At 41.3% G+C, this 27078-nt stretch overlaps 1 protein-coding gene across 4 annotated transcripts in view; it reads left to right on the top strand.

Annotated features, from left to right (window-relative positions):
- The window catches only part of LOC121554512 (sodium/potassium/calcium exchanger 2), a 184679-nt gene that overhangs the window by 143114 nt on the left and 14487 nt on the right, over positions 1–27078 (top strand). The window lies entirely within an intron of this gene.

Genomic DNA, 27078 nt, shown 5'->3' with positions numbered 1-27078 from the left:
AGACTACACAGGTAAAGAGGGAGTTTACCCAAAAGGCTTTGTAGATGAACACATACAAATGTAGCTTTCTGCGCATATAAACTGAGGTCCAACACACCATTTGGTACAAGGTGCAATGGTGGGTGAGTGACTTGGCATTTGTTATAAAGCGCAAGGATGCATGATAAACAGAGTCCAGTCTCTGTAAGACAGAGGAGGCTGCATGCATATACAACAAGACATCATAATCAATTACAGAGAGAAAAGTGGCCTGAACAATCTTCTTTCTAGCCATAAGCAGGAAGCAAGTCTTTATTACGAGAAAATATATATAAATAATTAAGCTTCCTCAGAAGATTATCCATATTAATTTTAAAGGACAACTTATCATCCAACCATATACCTAGGTATTTGTAGGATTACACTTTTCCAATGGAGAAGCCACCAGATTTGTGACAATGCTAACCTTCTCTGGCTGAGTGCAAGCTCTAGTAAAGGTCATGAATTCATTTTTTTGTACATTCAAGACCAGTTTGAGACCATAATGGGAGGCCTGCAGCATATTTCTGTTTTTTATAATTAATGAATTTGCAAAGATTTCTAAAAATCTGTTTTCGGTTTGTCATTATGGGGTATTGTGTGTAGATTGCTGAGGAATTTATTTGATTTGATCCATTTTAGAATAAGGCTGTAACATAACAAAATGTGGAGAAAGTCAAGGGGTCTGAGTACTTTCCGAAGACACTGTAGCTGTAGTTGTGGTGCTGTACCCCGACTAAAGCTAGACTGAACCCCGCTTAGTATGTTCTTTTCAATTAAGACGTTCTGGGAGTTCACTAGGGATTCATATACTTTGGCCAGGATAGGGAGTTTGGAGATAGGACGATAGTTATTAGCATCTAAGGGATCTCCACCCTTTAGCAGTGGGAGGACATAAACTGATTTCCAACTGCTGGGTATGGAATTGGTCAAGAGACTCAAGTTGAAAATGTGAGCCACAGATTCAGTTATAATACCAGCTGCAATCTTTAAGAGGTAGGGATCCAGGTTGTCTGGACCTGCAGACTTTTTAGTGTCTATTGCCTTTAGTGCTTTATTGACCTAAGCATAAGAAACAGGCTCAAAGTTAAAATGGTTCACATGAGGGCCTTTATCATAGTTTACTGTAACAGAGGTTACATTAGAGGCCTGGGCCCCACCACTATCAAAAACTGAACCAGCAGATACGAAGTGCTTGTTAAAAACCTCTACAATATCAGCTTTATCCTTCACTTCATTAGAATCCATCATTAAATGATCAGGAAGGCCAGAGGATACATTAGAACCGGACACTGATATGATTAGCTTCCAGAACTTGGTAGGTTTGTCTCCCGAGTGGCGCAGTGGTCTAAGGCACTGCATTGCAGTGCTAGCTGTGCCACTAGAGATCCTGGTTCGAATCAAGGCTCTGTCGTAACCGGCGCGACTGGGTGACCCATGGTGCGGCGCGCAATTGGCTCAGAGTCGTCCAGGGTAGGGGAGGGAATGGCCGGCAGGGATGTAGCTCAGTTGATAGAGCATGGCGTTTGCAACGCCAGGGTTGTGGGTTCGATTCCCACGGGGGCATGCTTATCACAAATGGACATATATTTCATATCGAAATTGTCCCAGGCAGTGTCAACATCGGGAATCAGACTTACTCTGTCAATATTATGGTACAGATCATGTAAGAACGCATGCTCATTAAAATGTCTTTAAAAAATATAACAGAGTTTGGCTTTGGTCATTTTTGTATTTGTAACACAAGCAATTGCAGAGTGATCATATCATTTTTGTTTGAAATATGTTTTATTATGAAGCATGTATCAAAGCAAACAAGTGTACAAAACGATTTAGGCTCCCCTTTTTACATACAAGAGAATAATAACATGTATGACCCGTTTCAGGAAGCAAGGCGTATGTCGCACGTCACTACTTCACAGGAGAGGCATGAGATGTTCAGCGGGTGTCCACATACTTTTGGTCATGTAGTGTAGCTAGTGTAGGAGGTCAAAGCTGTGTGCTAGAAAAACTTGGTAGAGTATGGGTGTAATAGGCATTGTGGTGCACAAGGTTTTTTTTCCTGGCTTCAGACCAGTGCCTACTTTTCACTTAAAATATAGTTTTTTGTGTTTAATTTCCATGATTTTTACACCGGAAGGTGATTATGCAACATTTATTATACGACATTATAATACAGCATAACACAGCAATATAAGTTAAGTAAAAGTAAACAATAATAAAAAATGGCAACAGATTTGCCAGAGGTAAGCGAAATACCAGAAACCCATTTGTGATCCACCACCTGGATTCGGTCCTATGTAGCAAAGTGGTGTTTTTCACATTGGATAAAAGTAGAGACCACTTTTGAGAAAATGGCCGGTTATTGTTTTGGTACACCTGCTGGAGAGCTCTTCTTCATCTACACATTTACATTTTAGTCATTTAGCAGACGCTCTTATCCAGAGCGACTTACAGTTAGTGAATACATATATATATATATATTTTTATACTGGCCCCCCGTGGGAATCGAACCCACAACCCTGGCGTTGCAAACGCCATGCTCTATCAACTGAGCTACATCCCTGCCGGCCATTCCCTCCCCTACCCTGGGCCAATTGTGTGCCGCCCATGAGTCTCCCGGTCTCGGCCGGCTGCGACAGAGCCTGGATTCAAACCAGGATCTCTAGTGGCACAGTTAGCACTGCGATGCAGTGCCTTAGACCACTGCGCCACTCAGGAGTACACCCTCTTAACCCTTAGCCCCACCCATCGCTTTAAGGATTCACATGTGAAGCCATGTGCTAAACAGAGTGAATATGATAGTGTAGTAAACAACCAAAGATTTCAAGACTAAAAGTGGTGAAAGTAGTAGTAAAAATAGACGTTATCTAGTCCTTGGCCTGTATCCTAATCTGACTTTGGTGCAGGTCATGTTGTTCTTCACATAACCGGCTCTGATAAACACACTATATCAAATAAAATCTACGTTTATTTGTCACATGCACAGGATACAGGAGGTGTAAACGGTACAGCGAAATGGTTACTTGCATAGTGGAGTCTTTTGTTTAGACATGTAGCTAGTTAGCTAGCTAAACAACAAACCATAATCCCAACTCATACTACCATGCACCATGCATGAATCTGCAGGTAGCTAAAGCTAACCAACTAGGTTCAATGTGAGCTAACTAGCTAACATTAGGCTATAACTAGCAATGCAAATGGCTTTCTGAGATACAAATAATATTACTACACAGATCCAGTGGCGATTTTAGCATGTAAATCTTGGTGGGGCAAACAAAACAAAAATTAAACAATACATTAATTTCACTATAACAGTGACAAACGGTGCCCACAAACTGTTAGCGCCTACATAAAGCTGTCCCAACAGCAGCATCCCAACAGCAGTCCCAACACCTTACCACTGCTACACCTGGCTATCAGGGGAGCCTAGTCTGGCAGTGAAACAGTTCATTCAGCCTCATTTAATGCCTTTTTAAAAAACACAGCTGATATGGCTGATTTGCTTAAACAAATGTGGTTTCTACTGACAATTGAGATGTACAAACTATGGCATAAGGGGACGACCAGCGGATAAGAGGCAATCCGTAATTTCGATTAAGACATTAATGAGTGAGCTAGGACGGACGTAGTCAATATAACTATTTGTTCAGCACCTTTGAAATGTACAGCGACAGAATTCAGAACATGGGCCGTTCTTACAGTGTTCTCCCTGTACACCAAGTCAGAACCTTAGGATAAATAAAGGGGGCATATAAGCAGACAATGAAAGCTCTTACAATATTCGATGATTACATTTCTCTAAAACAGGTTATAGGCCACATGTGCACCACCAAGTCAGACCAGTAGGCAAAATTAAGAGGGGAAAATATACCAAATTATTGGGTTAGGCACATGGGCTACTAACAGCTTACTACACAACATACACTTAGTATTACTTTCTTAGCTACAGTATACATACAGTTGAAGTCGGAAGTTTACATACACCGTAGCCAAATACATTTAAACTCAGTTTTTCACAATTCCTGACATTTAATCCTAGTAAAAATTCCCTGTCTTAGGTCAGTTAGGATCACCACTTTATTTTAAGAATGTGAAATGTCAGAATAATAGTAGAGAGAATGATTTATTCCAGCTTTTATTCCTTTCATCACATTCCCAGTGGGTCAGAAGTTTACATACACTCAATTAGTATTTGGTAGCATTGCCTTTACATTTTTTAACTTAGGTCAAACATTTCGGGTAGCCTTCCACAAGCTTCCCACAATAAGTTGGGTGAATTTTGGCCCATTCCTCATGACAGAGCTGTTGTAACTGAGTCAGGTTTGTAGGCCTCCTTGCTCGCACACGCTTTTTCAGTTCTGCCCACACATTTTCTATAGGATTGAGGTCAGGGCTTTGTGATGGCCACTCCAATACCTTGACTTTGTTGTCCTTAAGCCATTTTGCCACAACTTTGGAAGTATGCTTGGGGTCATTGTCCATTTGGAAGACCCATTTGCGACCAAGCTTTAACTTCCTGACTGATGTCTTGAGATGTTGCTTCAATGTATCCACATAACTTCCTCATGATTTTGTGAAGTGCACCAGTCCCTCCTGCAGCAAAGCACCCCCACAGCATGATGTTGCCACCTCCGTGCTTCACAGTTGGGATGGTGTTCTTCGGCTTGCAAGCGACCCCCTTTTTCCTCCAAACATAACGATGGTCATTATGGCCAAACAGTTCTATTTTTGTTTCATCAAACCAGAGGACATTTCTCCAAAAAGTACGATCTTTGTCCCCATGTGCAGTTGCTATAGGACCCGTTTTGTACCTGTTTCCTCCAGCAACTTCACAAGGTCCTTTGCTGTTGTTCTGGGATTGATTTGCACTTTTCGCACCAAAGTACGTTAATCTCTAGGAGACAGAACGTGTCTCCTTCCTGAGCGGTATGACGGCTGCATGGTCCCATGGTGTTTATACTTGCATACTATTGTTTGTACAGATGAACGTGGTACCTTCAGGTTTTTGGAAATTGCTCCCAAGGATGAACCAGACTTGTGGAAGTCTACAATTCTTTTTCTGCCGCCTTGGCTGATTTCTTTTGATTTTCCAATGATGTCAAGCAAAGAGGCACTTAGTTTGAAGGTAGGCCTTGAAATACACCCACAGGTACACCTCCAATTGACTCAAATGATGTCAATTAGCCTATCAGAAGCTTCTAAAGCCATTACATCATTTTCTGGAATTTTCCAAGCTTCCAAAGTCTGGCATTCTCTGGATTTATGGTGCTTTCAAGACAACTTGGAACTCTGAAAAAAACAAGGTTGAATCATGATGACGTCAGTGATCTTCAGGTCGTAGCTCTAGAAAGAGGCCCGAGTTCCAGACTTACAATTCCGAGTTGGATGACCGTTCAAAATGTATTTTCCCAGTCAGAGCTCGTTTCCTGATATTTTTTTTAGTCATTTTAGCAGAGTTCCCAGTTGTCTTTTACCTCACTGATGTCAGATTTCCCAGTTCCGAGTTAACAGTTGTTTTGAGCGCTGCAGAAATCATGCTGGATTGACAACATGGCCAATGTTGAATTGTATCATTTTAAGCTTGGAAAAGAGACCCTTAAACCGATAATTGGGACCATACACCCACTCCACTGAATAGCAGGCTAGTAGTTGCTTTGCAATGCTTGCAGTTAGCCACTGAATGCTCTGGCCCAGGAGTAGTGTTGATCCAAGCGTTCTGTCCTAACAACAGCAGTCAAGCACCCAAGCTGACATTGGCTAGCTAGCTAGTTACCTCCAGAGAACAGAGAACAGCTCACTCTGACCATTTTATTCGACCTAGCAGAGCTGGTTAGGCTGTTTTTATGTTATCCAGAGCATTGGTGACTGCAACTGTGCTGCTGGCAACAATTTAATTACGCTTTTTTGCCAACATTTACTGACACCGGCCATATTCAATGGGTGTTGAGCGTTCGTAAATTCATCAGTTATTCTGCGCTTTTACCAACTACGTCTATCAACAGTTGTCACATTGACATCATGAACATTCTATTGAAATGGTTACTTGCATAGTGGAGTATTTTGTTAAGACATGTAGCTAGCTAAACAATGAACCATAATCCCAACTCATGACGTTACTACCCTGCATGAATCTGCAGGTAGCTAACCAACCAGGTTCAATGTTAGCTAGCTAACATTAGGCTATAACTAGCCAAGCAAATGGCTCTGAGATACGAATAATAAGATCATACACGTAACGTTAGCTAGCGAGCCAGCCAGCTAACATTAGCTAGCTATCTAACAGTACAATTTAACTTGAAATGAAAACAACTTTCTGTCAAAATTAGAAACGTGTAATATCTGAAAATGTAGCTAGCTAAACTGTCTTACCTGTATACATCATGGTTGGACGCTTCTCCCTGTCATGGATGCCATGGTTGCCCTTAGTTTGAAGATGTAATCCGGAGACAGGTGTTTTCTCCATCTCCTTAGCTATCATACTCTAATTCCACTGATTTCAAAACATTTTCTGTGGCTAAGCCAACTAGGCTCTTAATTTAACAATTTTGTTCGTATTTACAGATGGCATACAAGTTTGTTATTAAGGCACATGAAAGTTCACATGTTCCAGGGGGTATTTCTGCCAAAAAACGCATTTTGATAATAATAAATACAAATAAAAAACTTTAAAATGCCTCTCCTGTGAACTAGTGACGTGCAAAATATGCCTAGCTTCTTGAAACGGGTCACATTTAAGCCAATATGTAAACTGGACACATTTTCCCTGATCTCTCTTAAGACAATAGAGCAAGCTCCTAAAAAATACACAAATAATCAACATGTACCCATTATCTATTTACATGAAAATGTACCTTAAAGTTTATTGAAGAAAGGCCTAGTACTACATTTCATGTGATCAAAATTGGATAGGTGCTCTAAATCCTTGAATTAAAGACTTCAGCTACAAATGCCCTAAGTAATGCTGTACACAGTTGTCCAACTCCAGTAAAACAGCACACAACATTTATAATTGGCAGTATAAATATGAACAGTTGGGAGTACTCACAGATTTGGAACGGAACATACATTTGAAGTATTGATAGTGTATGACATACCATGTGTATTGCGTGCATTTGAATTGGCATAAGTCGGTTCCACATGGGCCAGCTTGCATTTCTCCGTGACAGGTGCATGCCCACAATCCGCCACTCTGCCATAAAGCACTGTGTTCCTGGGCAGTACCGTAGGGATGTCGTGCATCTCACGGATGAGGGCAACCACCTCTTCCTTGAGAGTCTGGTCTCTCCTCCATTTTAGCAAGATGCACGTAGTAGTACACACCACCATACCAAAGACAGTACAGTATGAAGACAGGCAGAAACTGCTACTCCAATAGAAATCCTCAATCACACTTGTAGGCGATGTCATGGCAACGTTGGCTAGCTAAGCTCATGCGCAGAAACACGTCATCGGGTCTAACGGTGCAGGCCATCAAATCAAAGGCACTCTTTCGATATAAAGTTGTTTTTGACAAAAATGAAAAGGTGACAGTTTGTCACTTTCACGAGGTTGGAGTAATAACATGTTCAACTACTTAAGACATTAGCTTGAATCGAAGTTTTGTCTTTAGATTTCAAGAAAATGAACAACTAAGGAAGAATCATTGACTTCTCAACCCCCAAACCCCGGCCTGGTCTGCTTGGTCTGTTTTCGCAAGCGTTCCCGGAAGTCTCCCGATGTTGCCCCTCTGGGTTTAGAAACTCTGTGACCACACTGACTGCCACTTGCCTGCCACTCCACGAAGCCAAAGGCTCTGTTAAGAGCCACCTAATATATGGAAATAAGTGTGTGTGTTTGTGTGTGTCGGGAGGGAGGGGGCTGTCAAAACTATAAACAAAATAATGGTCAAAATGTATCCTCCAGGAGGTGAACCCTCAATTTTTATTTAACCTTAATTTTGACAGGGAGTCAATGCTGAGACCAAGGTCTCTTTTCCAGATGAGTAATAAAACTGTCTCCTGTGAGAAAACAAAGTGCGCTATGAAAAACGGCATCCTAAGGTTTAAGAGTAGTAGCAGCTCTACTTTGATAAATAGTATCACCATAATCAAGAACAGGTAGAAAGTTTGACTGTGCAATCTGCTTCCTGCTGATTAGAGAGAGACAAGCCCACTTTAAATCTTAGCTTCTTAACAAGCTCAGTTGTATGTTTTTTAAACGATAAATCATTGCCAATCTAAATACCAAGGTATTTGTTTGCAGGGACTCGTTCAATTATAGAACCATCCGATGAAAAAAGATGTACTGTAATCCATCTGAGACAATCTTACGAGAAGTTGAAAACAACGTGTATTTCGTTTTGGCCATATTAAGTACGACTTTTACATCAGTAAGGGCTTCCTGCACAACTGCAAAATCTGACTGTAGCCTTGTCACAGCCAGGTCAGCAGTCGGGGCAATTGCGTACATAATAGTATCATCCGCATATACACTGAACAAAAATATAAACACAACATGTAAAGTGTTGGTCCCATGTTTCATGAGCTGAAATAACAAATCCCAGAAATGTTCCACAAAAAGCCTATTTCTCTCATATGTTGTGCACAAATTTGTTTACATCCCTGTTAGTGAGCATTCTTTGCCAAGATTATCCATCCACCTGACAGGTGTGGCATATCAAGAAGCTGATTAAACAGCATGATCATTACACAGGTGCAACTTGTGCTGGGGACAATAAAAGACCTCAACACAATGCCAGAGATGTCTCAAGTTTTGAGGGAGCGTGCAATTGGCATGCAGACTGCAGGAATGTCCACCAGAGCTGTTGCCAGAGAATTGAATGTTAATTTCTCTACCATAAACTGCCTCCAACGTCGTTTTAGAGAATGTGGTAGTACATCCAACCGGCCTCACAACACAGACCACGTGTAACCACGCCAGCCCAGGACCTCCACATCTGGCATCTTCACCTGCGGGATCGTCTGAGGGGGAGGGGTGCTGAGGAGTATTTATGTCTGTAATAAAGCCCTTTTGTGGGGAAATCTCATTCTGATTGGCTGGGCCTGGCTGCCAAGTGGGTTGGCCTATGCCCTCTAAGGCCCACCCATGGCTGCACTCCTGCCCAGTCATGTGAAATACATAGATTAGGACCTAATTTATTTATTTAAATTGACTGATTTCCTTATGAACTGTAAAATCTTTGAAATTGTTGCATGTTACATTTATATATTTTTGTTCAGTATAGATTACATTTACAATTTTTAACAGATTGACCAATAGCATTTATATAAATAGTATATAAAAGAACACCTTTATGTACTTCAAGAAATTCGGACTTAACCCCAACAATCACGATGGCCTGAGTTCTGTCACTAAGATAATCATGAAACCATGAACAGGTGTCAGAGCTCAGGCCTATCAAGGAGAACTTATTCAATAAAATAGCTTGATCAACAGTATCAAAAGCTTTTGACAGGTCCACAAACAAAGCAGCACATATCATTTCAATGTCTAAAGCAAGATCATTAACAACTAAAGGGGTTGCTGTAATAGTGCTATGCCGAGGAAAGTTGTACATTTACCAAGGATTCAAGAATCTTAGCTAGACAAGGAAGCCTTGAAATGGGGCGATAATTATTAAGATGACTACTATCCCCGCCCTTATGGAGTGGCAGCACAAGAGCTGATTTCCATACTTTTGGACTATTTCCTGATAACAATGTTAAATTATAAAGGTGTGTTATTGAGACAACGATGATGGGTGCTACACACTTAAGCAGCCCGGGACCCAATTAGTCAGCCCCTGTGGATGTCTTGTTGTCTATTGCTAGCAAGCATCCAGGACTTATTTTTCTATAAATAGCCTAAAAGAAAAGCTTTTACTATAATTTCTCTGATCATTCAGCTAGTTTCCCGTATCAGCATCCTGCCAAATATCATTGTGAATAGGCTTAGAAATTATTTCAAAGAGATACCCGCTGAAATAAAATGGTGATTAAATGCATCAATGATGGCATTTGTTTCCCGTATTGAGGCTTTTGTCTGAATTAATTTGTTGTGGCAAAGAGGAGGAAGTAGAACCCTTCAGGGATTTGACAGTTTTCCAGCATTTAGCCGGGTTCCCATTACATTCAGATTTAGCCTTTCTGAGTTGTCTTACACAATGATTCCTCAGTTACTTAAAAGCTTGCCAGTTCGGGTTTAAGCCTGTGTTCCTGGCCTTGACCCAAGCATCATCTCTTTTCTGAATGACTTCTGATAATTCCGGAGTGTACCAGGCATTTGATCTACCTTTAACCCTTAATTTTTGGAATGGAGCATGATTATCCACAATAATATTCAAGACATCTGCAAAAAGGCTGAAAGCTAAATCAGGTTCAGGGATAGCTGAAATACAACCAAGGTCACTAAAACAAAGATCATGTAAAATAAAGCCTGTTCACTGAAGTTCCTCTTTGTGATGACACAAGGCTTGAGCTTTTTGTATTCTCACATCTCTAACACAAACAACTGGGCAATGGTCACTAATATCTTGGGCGAAGACACCAGTAGAAACATATTTATCTGGTGTATTCGTTAAAATAAGATCCATCAGGGTTGACTTTGAAGGATCTTTATTAATAAATAAATAATATGCCATTTAGCAGACGCTTTTATCCAAAGCGACTTACAGCCATGCGTGTATAATTTTTTTTGGTGTATGGGTGGTCCCGGGGATCGAACCCACTACCTTGGCGTTACAAGCACCGTGCTCTACCAGCTGAGCTACAGAGGACCAGGGTTAGGGCATGTAGGCTTAGTCACCACCTGGGTTAGGTTTAGATCATCACATGTCTTTTTGATCGTCTGAAGCCTGCATTTCCCAATCATAATCAAGGTCACACAGGATAATAACTTAAAATATAAATAATAATATGCCATTTAGCAGACGCTTTTATCCAAAGCGACTTACAGTCATGCGTGCATACATTTTTGTGTATGGGTGGTCCCGTGGATCGAACACACTACCTTGGCGTTACAAGCACCGTGCTCTATCAGCTGAGCTACAGAGGACTTCTGATTTAGTTATCTTCAAATCCACAGGCGGTAACACAATGAACCCTGTTCTTAAAACAATGATTTCGACACATCATTTAAATAGACAGTCTGGAGCGTTAGTTCCAAAATGTTTTTTTTTTCCATTCACTCTGTACTGATTGACCGTTTATTTATTTTGCTTGGTTAAAATACAATAGTCTAAAGCAGTTGATTTGTTGAAAACAGACTCATATAATCACATAGCTAACCTAGTTAGCAAACATGTCATTTTCTTTTGACTGTGCACAGCATGGCACACAATTTAAGCAAGCAGAGAGGGGGTTCGATTTATCTGGCCTGGGGTACACCAGGCTATGGCTATGTCATCTGGCGAAACGCGGAGGGAAGGAAGAAAAAGCGTTTTAATCAAAAGCAATCACTTGTGCATGTGAAAACACGGAATCCTAATCATTTCTACGTGCTTAATTACGTCACTTTTGTTTTGAGCCGACTAGGCTAAACTTTCAGCGATTAATCGAACCCCCTCAATGATTCTGATGTTGTTTTACCCGGGTGCACCGTGTGCAGCACCCCCTTACCACTTGTGGGTGGCGACTTCAGGTTTTCTAGGAACACACAGAAAATTAACTTGACACTGTGTTATTCAGTCAGCACAAAGTTGGATTATAATAATGACAAGAAGGCAGGAGAGGGATCGTATGCCAGAACTGGAATGTTTTCTACATGTTTGAAACAGCGATGCTGTCAGTCGAGTCTGGTAAGTTGTCTGATGCTAGCATGCATTTGCACACTTGCACCATTGACTATAAATGTGGTTCATAACTAGCTTTCCGTTTCTTAACAAAGCAATTCGTTTTCTCGGCTATGGTTTGTGTTGTGGTCTTGGTTGTTCTTAGTCAAGGAAATGTAGTGTAGCTAACTGCAGTGTTTTTCCTGTCTGAAATCAGGCTACCTCATCTTACCGTAGCTTGGTCTGTGGCAGTTTCCCAAAGTTTGGTGGTTTTACACTTAACGTAAATAATGTTAACTAGCTATGTTTTGTGTAAAAAAGTATGATATATTGTGGTGCATGAACTGGATACACGTTAGTTAACATTACAGTCTTACATTGACTAAAGTTACAGTGCCTTGCAAAAGTATTCATCCCCCTTGGCCAAGGTGAAGTCAAATTGGTGAAGTGAAATAAAAAAAACTTGTTTCAAAAAATTCTAAAAAATAAATAACGGAAAAGTGCTGCATGCATATGTATTCACCCCCTTTGCTATAAAGCCCCTAAATAAGATCTGGTGCAACCAATTACCTTCAGAAGTCACATAATTAGTTAAATAAAGTCCACCTGTGTGCAATCTAAGTGTCACATGATCTGTCACATGATCTCAGTATATATACACCTGTTCTGAAAGGCCCCAGAGTCTGCAACACCACTAAGCAAGGGGCACCACCAAGCAAGCGGCACCATGAAGACCAAGGAGCTCTCCAAACAGGTCAGGGACAAAGTTGTGGAGAAGTACAGATCAGGGTTGGGTTATAAAAATATATCCGAAACGTTGAACATCCCACGGAGCTCCATTAAATCCATTATTAATAAATGGAAAGAATATGGCACCACAACAAAAACTGCCAAGAGAGGGCCGCCCTCCAAAACTCACGGACCAGGCAAGGAGGGCATTAATCAGAGAGGCAACAAAGAGACCAAAGATAACCCTGAAGTAGCTGCAAAGCTCCACAGCGGAGATTGGAGTATCTGTCCATAGGACCACTTTAAGCCGTACACTCCACAGAGCTGGGCTTTACGGAAGAGTGGCCAGAAAAAAGCCATTGCTTAAAGAAAAAAATAAGCAAACACGTTTGGTGTTCGCCAAAAGGCATGTGGGAGACTCCCGAAACATATGGAAGAAGGTACTCTGGTCAGATTAGACTAAAATTGAGCTTTTTGGCCATCAAGGGAAACTCTATGTCTGGTGCAAACCCAACACCTCTCATCACCCCGAGAACACCATCCCCACAGTGAAGCATGGTGTTGGCAGCATCATGCTGTGGGGATGTTTTTCACCGGCAGGGACTGGGAAACTGGTCAGAATTGAAGGAATGATGGATGGCGAAAGTATTCACCCCCTTGGCATTTTTCCTAAAAAAGATGTTAGCATTGTCATAAATGCTATAAAAAGGTAGCACATCGTTGGTTATTAATGGACAGAAATGAGCACGTGAGAGCAATACATTTTAAATTTAAGCAAAATGGTTGCCCCTACAAACTGATTCAGTCCGAAAGGTGCCAAGTCTAATGGCCACGTTATGAACACTGTAGTCTCGTTCTTATCCGACGCCTAGATATTGAGCTAGTTCTGGGCAAGAAATTGACATTTCTGTCCTAATGCTAACGACCCTGTTATAAATCCGGTATGTGGTTCTTGGTAACGAACGGACAGCTCATGACGAGAGGCAGGGAGTGTGTTGTGTACCTCCAATAAAGTTGATTTGCAAATGTTCATCAATATTGGTGTCATATTGGCTTAGATATGATGGTAGGGATAAATGCCTTTGAGATAAAGAATCCCACACTGGGAGCTGTACTGCAGCATAGTGAGAAGCGAAGTTCTGTGGGATTGAGGCAAAGGTGGAAATGACATCAGCGTGGGTCATTACTGTTGGTACTGTTGGTAATCTCCCAGCATGCCTGTGGGTGTATTCCTCATCCTTAGCCACATCTGCCAAAGGCCCACTCCCTCCGCTGTGTCTGCAATTATACACCCCTCTCTCTCCCACTGCCCACCACCTCAGGATGCACGAAACTCAAACACACTCAAAACAGTAGCACTGGCACGAGCAATGATACTTTCCATGCTTCACTATGCCGTGCCAAGCAGGCAGATGGCTCAGCATGATATCAGAGCGAGCAGGCGCTCACTCAAAGTGGCACAGGGGAAGGGAAACAGCCTCACTGGCAAGACCAGAATAAATGCCGCAATGACCCACCCCATGGTGAATCCAACCTGTACATCGAGGACACTGGGCTGTGTCCAAGCAGAGCCAATGAATATCTAACATTTACTCATTGAGATGTAATACCCTTTATTACCATTACCACTCTGTTTTAACAATTTTTTTGTTGTTAGTTTCTTCTTTATTATTATTATTTTTTTAAATAATTTTTTTTAAATCATACAATCTACTTGCAGTGAAGCAACTCAACATCTACATCACATTCCGTCATCTAACAGACTCCCATCGAGAGCGACCCACAGAAGCAACCAGGGTCAAAGCCCTGCTCAAGGGCACATCGACCTATCAGCCACCTGCCCAAGATCCCCCCCACAGTTCCCCAAGAGCTTCCCCTCAACCATCCGAGACCCACCCCCCGAGAAAAATAATATAACATAATTCCATTATAACTCTTGTTTCTACAAACGTTTACCAAAACATAGATACCAAAGTTAGATATCATACCTCCAGAATCTATAACAAAAAGAGCTGTATTACTCACAAAGGATATGTCATGTTTTTTATTTTACATTGGGATTAATTCTTGATGAATCTTGAAGGGGCAATTGGTACATCCATTTTTAACCTTTTAAATGAATGATACAACCTATTGATTCTTGAAGAATATAACTTATAAATGCCTTATGAGGTTAGTTTTTGCATTTGTATTTATTAGGGTTCCCCATTAGCTGCTGTCAAGGCAGAAGCTACTCTTCCTGGGGTCCAAACACATTAAGGCACTTACATCACACATAAAACAAAATATAAAACAGTCTCTACAATACAAAATGTATAATACCACCATACAACAATATTACAATGTACGTGTGTGTAGAGTGCGTGTGCTATGGTGTGTGTGCATATGCGTGTGTCTGTACCTGTGTGTGTGTGTCTCTTCACAGTCCCCGCTATTCCATAAGGTGTATTTTTATCAGTTTTTAAAAAATCTGATTCTACTGCTTGCATCAGTTACGTGATGTGGAATAGAGTTCCATGTAGTCATGGCTCTATGTGGTACTGTCCACCTCCCATAGTCTGTTCTGGACTTGGGGATTGTGAAGAGACCTCTGGTGGCATGTCTTTTGGGGTATGCATGGGTGTGCTGGTAGTTTAAACAGACAGCTCAGTGCATTCAGCTTGTCAACACTTCTTACAAAAGACATCAGAGCCCAAGATAAGCTTGTTTTACTTTGTTTTTAAACATTGTAATTGTAAATAAACACTGTATAGCATCAAAACATGGTTCAACATGGTTCTCTATCATTTTGATCCCATGGATGGTCAGTCCTTCCATCCATAGCTCTGTCTATGAATTTGAGAGTGGTTACATTTCTCCAGCCCCATCCCGCAGCTGTTTACCAAAATGGTTGACACTTTGTTGTTGTTTGAACTGCATATTACCCCGTCAAATCACTGGTGGACATATTTATTTAAAGCTGTGAAGTAGAATCAGCTTCACTTCAGATCTTATAATCATCTACAGATATCTTTGCCATCACTGGAAAAACATTACTCGTCCTTCCCCATTCCACAACCCACCAGTCACACTGAAAAAGGCTCTGGGTAACAAAAGGGATCCCCTTTGATTTTCAGCAATTTTTTATAGTATTTTTCACATATGCTTGCCAGTGATTTGAAATAGATCTTCCTGGTTGTCGTCCTCTAAACAGCGATACATTTTTGTATCTACCTAGTCTCTTTTTTACGTTTTTATTTTGTTTTGAACTCTCTATTATTATGCATTGAGAACATAGAACAGTCTTAGAATAAACTATGGAAGGAAGCTGGTGAAATTGAGCCTTGTTGGTAATATGGCCGTGCACATCGATCAACTCTGCTGCACCCCATCAGTTTTTAGCCTGATCTATGATCTATTGCACCTGCTAATAATAGTCATCACATCAACCCTCATCACTCATACTGTTGCTCAGATTAATAAAATCTACTGGCTAACTATTGGCTGCTCTAAAAAGAGAGGAAATGTTACCTTCAGCAAACAATTTTCACAAAATCAAACTTTGAGGTGCACGAAAACCAAGCTCAACCTATGATTATCTTAAGGAATATGAATGAGAGTATGGTTTCAACAAATGATTTCTCCATGTTTCTAATTTTAGAGGACTACCTTTAACCAGTATCCCACAGTGTACCTGTCGGTGTCTTTTAGGAAGTGCCTTAGAGCAGCTCACACCTTCATATGTCGCCGTTGGCCCTGTCACACTAATTGTTCAATTCCTACAGGATGCCTTGGCAACCATGATTGGGGAATAGGGCGATGGTTAAGGTCAAATACTTAAAACGCAGCAGGCTTACAGCAGAATTTTCTGAAGGCTGAGACTGCACGACCGAAGGTAACTGCAATGTTCCTCCCCCATCCCAACCCCCGAAAGCTTCTTCCCCAGAGCTAAAGAACCGAATCCTGTTCTGCGCATGTTACTTTCTGTACACATCCCCCTCCCTTCACGTTTCTCACTTTACTAACCCTCTTCTGAACCCTTCATATCAACCATTTTGATCAACATGATGTAGCCTACTTCTGTGCCTCATATTTCTGAACTGCAACATAAAAACCTTCGGCGATTTGAATGAACATTCCAAAAATATATTTATTTTTTAGGCTAATTTAAGATGCAGTCTACAACCTCCTTGTCTGTTGGATATTGCAGTAGCAAAAACAGGACACAATGCATTGGGGCAAAAACAATCTGCTTTTTAACCAGGGGTGAAAGTAGATTGAATTTCTTCCCAGTACGGGACCTCCTATGTGTGCACTCGCTTACATTTTTATGGGCCTAATCCTAGAATTACATATAGAATTCCTATTAATTCAATAGCATCTCTGTGGGCCTAGTCGTAATAGGATCTCTGTGGGCCTAGTCGTAAAGATGTGTCTTTTATTGTGGCATAAACACAACCAGTCATGACGTTTTCATCTGATTGTCAAACAATCACTTCAAAGGGCTCCTTTGCTAGGCTATCCGTGCACATTCATCTACTCGCAACATGTTTCCAGCCTTCAAACTGTGGTGAATGGAAAGAGACGATTATCATTAGGACAGAATGTATGTGTCCACTACTGTCCGTGCGCGTCTCGGTGTCGGCCACTCATCTCTGCCTTGGCAAAATGTCAGTGTTCTCGTCGAATCGTATCACATTTTGGAGCGTAGGCTTTACCACCCGTTTTCAATTCAAGTTGCTAATTGTTCATGCCTCTGACATGCAGTAATGATAAATAATGGTGTAATAGCCTACAGTTTTCTTGACATTTTGTTTTAATCATTGTGATAGACTCATGTTTTACTGGTACGGCGTACCCCCACTATTTATTTTGCCGTTGTGCCGTACCGGACCGTATTGCCTTACTTTCACCCTTGTTTTTAACCACAAATAACATACTGTAACAACAAACTGTTATTGACTACGCAGCCACTCCGTTTTCTGAACCCTTTTTTACTGTGAAAACCTTCAGGTTCCAAACTGTCAAAAACAAATCTAAAAAACATTTCATAAACAAAAATAAAATGTTAACCAGTCCCATGGCATGCCTCTCATGCCATCAATGCCGTGCAAACGTGGTGCTTATGACTCGATGCTAAAGAAGAGGTTTTCTGCTCTTTTAATCAATTTCAGCACTTATTACCTTACTCCATTCATAATCGATGCAACCGTAAAGCTCATGTAATCTGTTTTCCTTTAAGAACAGAAAGCTAAAAAACAAAGAGATTGATAACCAACAGGCTTTATGACTCATTTTGCTAGTCATTTTTGGAGCAGCCCATAACTGGCACATCTGATTCAACTAGTCTAATGCTTGATGATTAGATGTGTGTTAGGATCTGCGCTACAGTACACATGTGTAGTCTTGTGGTTACCTAGGTTTGGCAAAAGTTAAATGGAGCTCTTTCTTAGGTGTCATGGTTGCTGTCATGCTCATTTTCTTCCCAGGACTTTTCTCCCATGTACAGTGGAGAGACTCTCTATGTTCCACCTCAGCAGGTTGTTCCACACGACAACTTGCAGTAATGAGCTGACGGTTTGTTCCAGCTTTCTCCAAACAAACTTCACATGTTCACACTCCACCACAAGTGGGGCTTTAGCTGCATTACAACAATATGTACAGTTTATTCAGAAAGTATTCAGACGCCTTCATTTTTACAACATTTTGTTGTTACAGCCTTATTCTAAAATTGATGATTGTTTATTTATTTTTACACACAATACCCCATTATTAAAAATAAAAAACAGAAATATCACATTTACATAAGTATTCAGACCCTTTACTCAGTACTTTGTTGACGCACCTTTGGCGGCGATTACTGTCTCAAGTCTTCTTGGGTATGATGCTACAAGCGTGGCACACCTGTATTTGGGGAGTTTCTCCCATTATTCTCTGCAGTTCCTCTCAAGCTCTGTCAGGTTGGATGGGGAGCATCGCTGCACAGCTATTTTCAGGTCTCTCCAGAGATGTTCGAACGGGTTCAAGTCCAGGCTCTGGCTGGGCCACTCAAGGATATTCAGAGACTTGTCCCAAAGCCACTCCTGCATTGTCTTGGCTGTGTGCTTAGAGTCGTTGTCCTGTTGGAAGGTGAACCTTCGCTCCAGTCTGAGGTCCTGAGCGCTCTGGAGCAGGTTTTCATCAAGGATCTCTCTGTACTTTTCTCCGTTCATCTTTCCCTCGATCCTACTAGTCTCCCAGTCCCTGCTGCTTAATAACATCCCCAAAGCATGATGCTGCCACCACCATGCTTCACCGTAGGGATGGTGCCAGGTTTCCTCCAGATGTGACGCTTGGCATTCAGGCCAAAGTGTTCAATCTTGGTTTCATCAGACCAGAGAATCTTGTTTCTCATCGTCTGAGAGTCCTTTAGGTGCCTTTTGGCAAACTCCAAGCGGGCTGTCATGTGCCTTTTACTGAGGAGTGGCATCGGTCTGGCCACTCTACCATAAAGACCTGATTGGTGGAGTGCTGCAGAGATGGCTGTCCTTCTGGCAGGTTCTCCCATCTCAGCCAAGGAACTCTGTAGTTCTGTCAGAGTGGTCACTGGGTTCTTGGTCACCTCCCTGACCAAGGTCCTTCTTTCCCGGTTGCTCAGTTTGGTCCGACAGCCAGCTCTAGACAGAGTCTGGGTAGTTCCATATTTTTTCAATATCCCAATGATGGAGACCACTGTGCTCTTGGAAACGTTCAACTCTCTAGAAATAGTTTTATACCCTTCCCCAGATATTTACCTCATCGCAATTCTATCTCGCAGATCTACGGACAGTTCTTTGGACTTCATAGTATAGTTTCTGCTCTGACATGCATTGTCAACTGTGGGACCTTATATAGTATTTCTTTATAAATAATGTCCAAACAATTGAATTGGCCACAGGTGGACTCCAATCAAGTTGTAGTGACATCTCAAGGATGATCAAAGGAAATTCGATGCACCTGAGCTCAATTTGAAGTGTCATAGCAAAGGGGTGTGAATACTTACAGTGGGGAAAAAAAGTATTTAGTCAGCAACCAATTGTGCAAGTTCTCCCACTTAAAAAGATGAGAGAGGCCTGTAATTTTCATCATAGGTACACGTCAACTATGACAGACAAATTGAGATTTTTTTTCTCCAGAAAATCACATTGTAGGATTTTCTATGAATTTATTTGCAAATTATGGTGGAAAATAAGTATTTGGTCACCTACAAACAATCAAGATTTCTGGCTCTCACAGACCTGTAACTTCTTCTTTAAGAGGCTCCTCTGTCCTCCACTTGTTACCTGTATTAATGGCACCTGTTTGAACTTGTTATCAGTATAAAAGACACCTGTCCACAACCTCAAAACACTCCAAACTCCACTATGGCCAAGACCAAAGAGCTGTCAAAGGACACCAGAAACAAAATTGTAGACCTGCACCAGGCTGGGAAGACTGAATCTGCAATAGGTAAGCAGCTTGGTTTGAAGAAATCAACTGTGGGAGCAATTATTAGGAAATGGAAGACATACAAGACCACTGATAATCTCCCTCGATCTGGGGCTCCACGCAAGATCTCAGCCCGTGGGATCAAAATGATCACAAGAACGGTGAGCAAAAATCCCAGAACCACACGGGGGGACCTAGTGAATGACCTGCAGAGAGCTGGGACCAAAGTAACAAAGCCTACCATCAGTAACACACTACGCCGCCAGGGACTCAAATCCTGCAGTGCAAGACGTGTCCCCCTGCTTAAGCCAGTACATGTCCAGGCCCGTCTGAAGTTTGCTAGAGTGCATTTGGATGATCCAGAAGAGGATTGGGAGAATGTCATATGGTCAGATGAAACCAAAATATAACTTTTTGGTAAAAACTCAACTCGTCGTGTTTGGAGGACAAAGAATGCTGAGTTGCATCCAAAGAACACCATACCTACTGTGAAGCATGGGGGTGGAAACATCATGTTTTGGGGCTGTTTTTCTGCAAAGGGACCAGGACGACTGATCCGTGTAAAGGAAAGAATGAATGGGGCCATGTATCGTGAGATTTTGAGTGAAAACCTCCTTCTATCAGCAAGGGCATTGAAGATGAAACGTGGCTGGGTCTTTCAGCATGACAATGATCCCAAACACACCGCCCGGGCAACGAAGGAGTGGCTTTGTAAGAAGCATTTCAAGGTCCTGGAGTGGCCTAGCCAGTCTCCAGATCTCTACCCCATAGAAAATCTTTGGAGGGAGTTGAAAGTCTGTGTTGCCCAGCGACAGCCCCAAAACATCACTGCTCTAGAGGAGATCTGCATGGAGGAATGGGCCAAAATACCAGCAACAGTGTGTGAAAACCTTGTGAAGACTTACAGAAAACGTTTGACCTGTGTCATTGCCAACAAAGGGTATATAACAAAGTATTGAGAAACTTTTGTTATTGACCAAATACTTATTTTCCACCATAATTTGCAAATAAATTCATTAAATATCCTACAATGTGATTTTCTGGATTTTATTTTCTCATTTTGTCTGTCATAGTTGACGTGTACCTATGATGAAAATTACAGGCCTCTCTCATCTTTTTAAGTGGGAGAACATGCACAATTGGTGGCTGACTAAATACTTTTTTTTCCCCACTGTATGTAAATTAGATATGTCTGTATTTGATCTTCAATCAATTTGCAAACATTTCTAAAAACATGTTTCCACTTTGTCATTATGGGGTATTGTGTGTAGATGGGTGAAAAAAAAGTAGGGGTTTGAATACTTTATGAAAACAATTTTAAAGCCGACAAATAAAAACATTGCAGCTAGAAAATATCCTGATGAAAATAACTATCCTCTAAATCCAATTTGGCTACGTATGGCAATTGGTTCAGGTTCTTTCAATCACATTCATCTCTCTACTCCAAATACATTGAGGAAGCATAAAAACATTGTCATTTGTAATGGATAAAAAAAACTACAAATATAAAAATAATAGAGTTTCTGTTGAGGTGAAGAAAAAACGACTTTAAGTGGCATAAGTGGTGGTGAGTTAAAACTATCAGAAATACTATCAGCATCCCCAAATGGGCACTTTTATACATTCGCGTGCAGGTACTTCCATGCGTGTTCAGGCATGCGCATGCTTACTCAACATTGACAGGACAGAGAAACCAGACACATGCTCACATAGATCGCTCCAAACAAAAGACAATGAAGAAATTTACAAAACTCGTAAATGGCATGAAATTAACCAAAACGTGTTTCTCACAAGTGTAGCATAGGTTGTGAGCTCTGCAAACAACGTGTCCACTTGGAGAATGAGAACGAAAAATGACTGTAATAATATATTGAATGCATTAATTGAAATTACTGTAACCAAACATTGTAGATCAGAAATTATGGGGAATAACGGTTAATTTACAAGGAATTGATCATTACTAACAATCGAAGGGGAAACAGTTATCACAATGAAACAATGAATGTGCACAAACTGGCGGGAGAGCGCATTCTGGAGAGAGATGCACCTAGTGCATCTTCATCACACACTCCTCCCTTCTTCTTGTCTCTACAAGAAGACACATTATCTTCACACATAAGGTATACTCTCACTTACATTGTCAGCTCCGAAGCGGTAGTCATTTATGGAAAACAAATGCAATTTCGAAACGAAGACAATGTCACTTATTTTATCAATTTTATCAAATTGCTTGGCGTGCCAAGTCAAATACCATCGAGTGCCAGCCTTGGCAACCATGCCATACGTTGCCGATGCCTGAACTAGATTGTAGATCTCAGCAAATTATACCAACTAGACTAGTCTATACATTGCCTTCAGAAAGTATTCACACCCCTTGACTTTTTCCATATTTTGTTGTGTTACAGCCTGAATTTAGAATTGATTAAATTGAGATTTTGTGTCACTGGCCGACACACAATAGCCTATAATGTAAATGTGGAATATGTTTTTAGAAATGTTTACAAATTAATTACAAATGAAAAGCTGAAATGTCTTGAGTCAATAAGTATTCAACCCCTTTGTTATGGCAAGCCTAAATAAGTTCAGGAGTAAAAATGTGCTTAACAAGTCACATAATAAGTTGCATGGACTCACTCTGTGTGCAATAAAAGTGTTTAACATGATATTTCAATGACTCCTTCATCTCTGTACCCCACATATACAATTATCTGTAAGGTCCTTCAGTTGAGCATTGGATTTCAATCACAGATTAAACTACAAAGACCAGGTTTTCCAATGCCTCACAAAGAAGGGCACCTATTGGCAGACGGGTTTAAGAAAACAGACCTTGAAAATCCCTTTGAGCATGGTGAAGTTATTAATTACACTTTGGATGGTGTATCAATACACCAAGTCACTACAAAGATACAGGCGTCCTTCCTAACTCAGTTGCCGGAGAGGAAGGAAACCACTCAGGGATTTCACCATCAGGCCAATGGTGACTTAAAAACAATTACAGAGTTTAATGGCTGTGATAGGAGAAAACTGAGGATGGATCATCAACATTGTAGTTTCTCCACAATATTTACCTAATTGACAGAGGGAAAAGAAGGAAGCCTGTACAAAATACAAATATTCCAAAACATGCATCCTGTTTGCAATAGGCAGTAAAGTAAAACTACAAAAAATGTGGCAAAGAAATTAACTTTATGTCCTGAATACAAAGTGTTATGTTTGGGGCAAATCCAACACAACACATCACTGAGTACCACTCTTCATATTTTCAAGCATAGTGGTGGCTGCATCATGTTATGGGTATGCTTATCATCGGCAAGGACTAGGGAGTTTTTTAGGATAAAAGAAACGGAATAGAGCTAAGTACAGGCAAAATCCTAGAGGAAAACCTGGTTCAGTCTTCTTTCCAACAGACCCTGGGAGACATACACCTATCAGCAGGACAATAACCAAATTTACACAAGGCCAAGTATACACTGGAGTTGCTTACCAAGACGACATTGAATGTTCCTAAGTGGCCTAGTTACAGTTTTGACTTAAAGTGGCTTCAAAATATATGGCAAGACTTGAAAATGCCTGTCTAGCTTGAAGAATTGCATATTATATTGTAAAATCCAGGTATACAAAGCTCTTAGAGACTTACCCAGAAAGACTCACAGCTGTAATCGCTGCCAAATTCTAACATGTATTGAGTCAGGGGTTTGAATACTTACAGTACCAGTCAAATGTTTGGACACACCTACTCATTCAAAGGTTTTTCTTTATTTTTACTGTTTTCTACATTGTAGGATAATAGTGAAGACATCAAAACTATGGAATAACACATATGGAATCATGTAGTAACCAAAAAAGTGTTAAACAAATCAAAATCTATTTTATATTTGAGATTCTTCAAATAGCCACCCTTTGCCTTGATGACAGCTTTGCACACTCTTGGCATTCTCTCAACCAGCTTCACCTGGAATGCTTTTCCAACAGTCTTGAAGGAGTTCCCACATATGCTGAGCACTTGTTGGCTGCTTTTCCTTCACTCTGCAGTCCGACTCATCCCAAACCATCCCAATAGGGTTGAGGTCGGGGGATTGTGGAGGCCAGATCATCTGATGCAGCACTCCATCACTCTCCTTTTTGGTAAAATAGCCCTTACACAGCCTGGAGGTGTGTTGGGTCATTGTCCTGTTGAAAAACAAATGATAGTCTCACTAAGCCCAAACCAGTTGGGATGGCGTATTGCTGGAGAATGCTGTGGTAGCCATGCTGATTAAGTGTGCCTTGAATTCTAAATAAATCACAGACAGTGTCACCAGCAAAGCTCCCACACATCCTCCTCCATGCTTTACGGTGTGAACTACACATGCACAGATCATCCGTTCACCCACACCGCGTCTCACAAAGACACGGCGGTTCAGACCAAATTACAACTTTCCACTGGTCTAATGTCCATTGCTCGTGTTTCTTGGCCCTAGCAGGTCTCTTCTTATTATTGGTGTCCTTTAGTAATGGTTTCTTTGCAGCAATTCGACCATGAAGGCCTGATTCACACAGTCCTGTCTGAACAGTTGATGTTGAGCTGTGTCTGTGACTTGAACTCTGTGAAGCATTTATTTGGGCTGCAATTTTTTAGGCTTGTAACTCTAATGACCTTATCCTCTGCAGCAGAGGTAACTCTGGGTCTTCCATTCATTTTTACATTTACATTTTTAGTCATTTAGCAGACGCTCTTATCCAGAGCGACTTACAGTTAGTGAATACATATTTTTTTATACTGGCCCCCCGTGGGAATCGAACCCACAACCCTGGCGTTGCAAACACCATGCTCTATCAACTGAGCTACATCCCTGCCAGCCATTCCCTCCCCTCCCCTAACCTGGACGACACTGGGCCAATTGTGCGCCGCCCATGAGTCTCCCGGTCGCGGCCGGCTGCGACAGAGCCTGGATTCGAACCAGGATCTCTAGTGGCACAGTTAGCACTGCGATGCAGTGCCTTAGACCACTGCGCCACTCAGGAGCTCCGCACATTCCTGTGCGGTCCTCATGAGAGCCAGTTTCATCATAGCGCTGGTGGTTTTTGCGATTGCACTTGAAGAAACTTTCAAAGTTCTTGAAATGTTCCGTATTGACTGACCTTCATGTCTTAAAGTAATGATGGACTGTCGTTTCACTTTGCTTATCTGAGCTGTTCTTGCCATAATATGGACTTGGTCTTTTACCAAATAGGGCAATCTTCATTTTCTCAAAAAGGGGTTTGAGTGTCCTATCCCACTTCGGTGAGACTCGGCTTGTCTTCAAATGGCGCACAATTCGTCCAGGGTAGGGGAGGGAATGGCCGGCAGGGATGTAGCTCAGTAGAGCATGGCGTTTGCAACGCCAGGGTTGTGGGTTTGATTCCCACGGGGGGCCAGTATAAAAAAGAATGTATGCACTCACTAACTGTAAGTCGCTCTGGATAAGAGCGTCTGCTAAATGACGTAAATGTAAATGTAAATGTGTTCGTTAGAATAGATACTTCAGATGTACCAACGGTTGTCTGAGAGGGATTGTCCTTCCCAACTTGTGTCTTTAGTGAACGTTCTAGACTGCTTTACATGCCAGCTGCAGACTGGTCTACGGTCTAGTGAGTTTCTTCTTCTTGTGTAGAGATTGAGAGTTTCAGAGTTTCTCACCTTTTCAAACGTGTGGACTACTGTCTCACGTTTTCTGGTCTGTAGAGTGTCAACCATTTTAAGATGTGTAGCCACCGCTCCACACTTCCTGGTCTGTAGAGGTTCAACCATTTGTAACGTGACCTCGCGCTTCACATCGGCTGGTCTTTCTCATTTAAAGTTCTAACCATTTTAAACGTGCAGTCACCACTCTCCACGCTTCCTGGTTTAAAGGTTGATTTGTTTTTCAATGCTTTTTATGCCCTCTTTGTAAAAGGGGAATTCCATCGTGATGACACGATCTCTGATGTCACTCGTGGCGTGGCTAGTCACTGTGCATAGTTTATATGAAAAACTATTATCTCATTAGAAGACTAAAATCACATTCCTATCTTCACCAAAATACTCTCATACTTAATAATATATTTTATACAACATTTAGATGTAAACTTGATAGATAGAATATTTACACTTTCCGAGATACAGTTATTTAGTAATACCATCCTTAGTGACATCACAAAACAATAAACAATATGACAACATTATTCTTTAGATCCCCACCGACCATTCCAAACATTTGGATCTCAACAACAATGTTTCAATGTCCAATCTTTTGGAGAAAAAGGTTTTGGCGGCAAAAGTCTATCTATAACAAAGAGATTTCAGTCTTACCATACTAGAGAGCCAGAGGGGGTGTGGGGGTCTGGCTATCTGTCAGCAATTTTCCAAGCTGATCTGGCACCTTTGATCCTCACCAAGGAGAGAGTCATGACACATGTTTTCGCGTTGTCATTATGGGGTATTGTGTGTAGATTGGTGAGATTATTTTTTGATTTAATCCATTTTGAATTCAGGTTGTAACACAACAAAATGTGGAATAATTCAAGGAGTATGAATACTTTCTGAAAGCACTGTAGATCGGTGTTTCTCGTCCTACCTCTAATAGGAAGCAATACATCAATATAGGAGAGTCCAGATCTGAGGAGTCTGCAGTCACATGCAGCGTCCCACAGGGGTCAGTGTTGGGCCCTATCCCGTTTTTAATTTACATGCTCCCTCTCGACCAAATCCTCAGAGATTATAACATCAACTTCACATGCTACGTTGACAATACCCAGATTTATAGTAACACCAAACCGGACAATCAGCAGCTTGCAAAACTCAGCAGCTGCATAGAAGACATCAATGCATGGATGAAAGAGAACTTCCTCAAGTTGAACAGTAGCAAGACTGAGGCTATGCTTATTGGGACACCCAAGCAGGTCACCAGTGCTGGAAACATCTGCCCTACAATCAACGGCCAAGTCTTCCACCTGTCCTCTGTCATCTCCAACCTAGGAGTCAAGTTTGATCCTTCTCTTTTTCTTCGATGCCCACATAAAACAAATATGTAAAACATAATTTTTCCATCTTAAAAACATGGCTAGAAGTTGTCAAGATTTGTACAGATGAGCCAAAAATACCAAACGCCGTTGCTCAGGTTCTTAAGCTTGTTCCGCGTGTTTTAGCTAGAGCAAAT

Source organism: Coregonus clupeaformis, unplaced genomic scaffold (genome assembly GCF_020615455.1).
Source record: "Coregonus clupeaformis isolate EN_2021a unplaced genomic scaffold, ASM2061545v1 scaf0003, whole genome shotgun sequence".
NCBI classification, from domain to species: Eukaryota; Metazoa; Chordata; class Actinopteri; order Salmoniformes; family Salmonidae; genus Coregonus; species Coregonus clupeaformis.
Note: the sequence above shows the minus strand (reverse complement) of the source record. Positions and strands in the feature narration are given on the sequence as shown.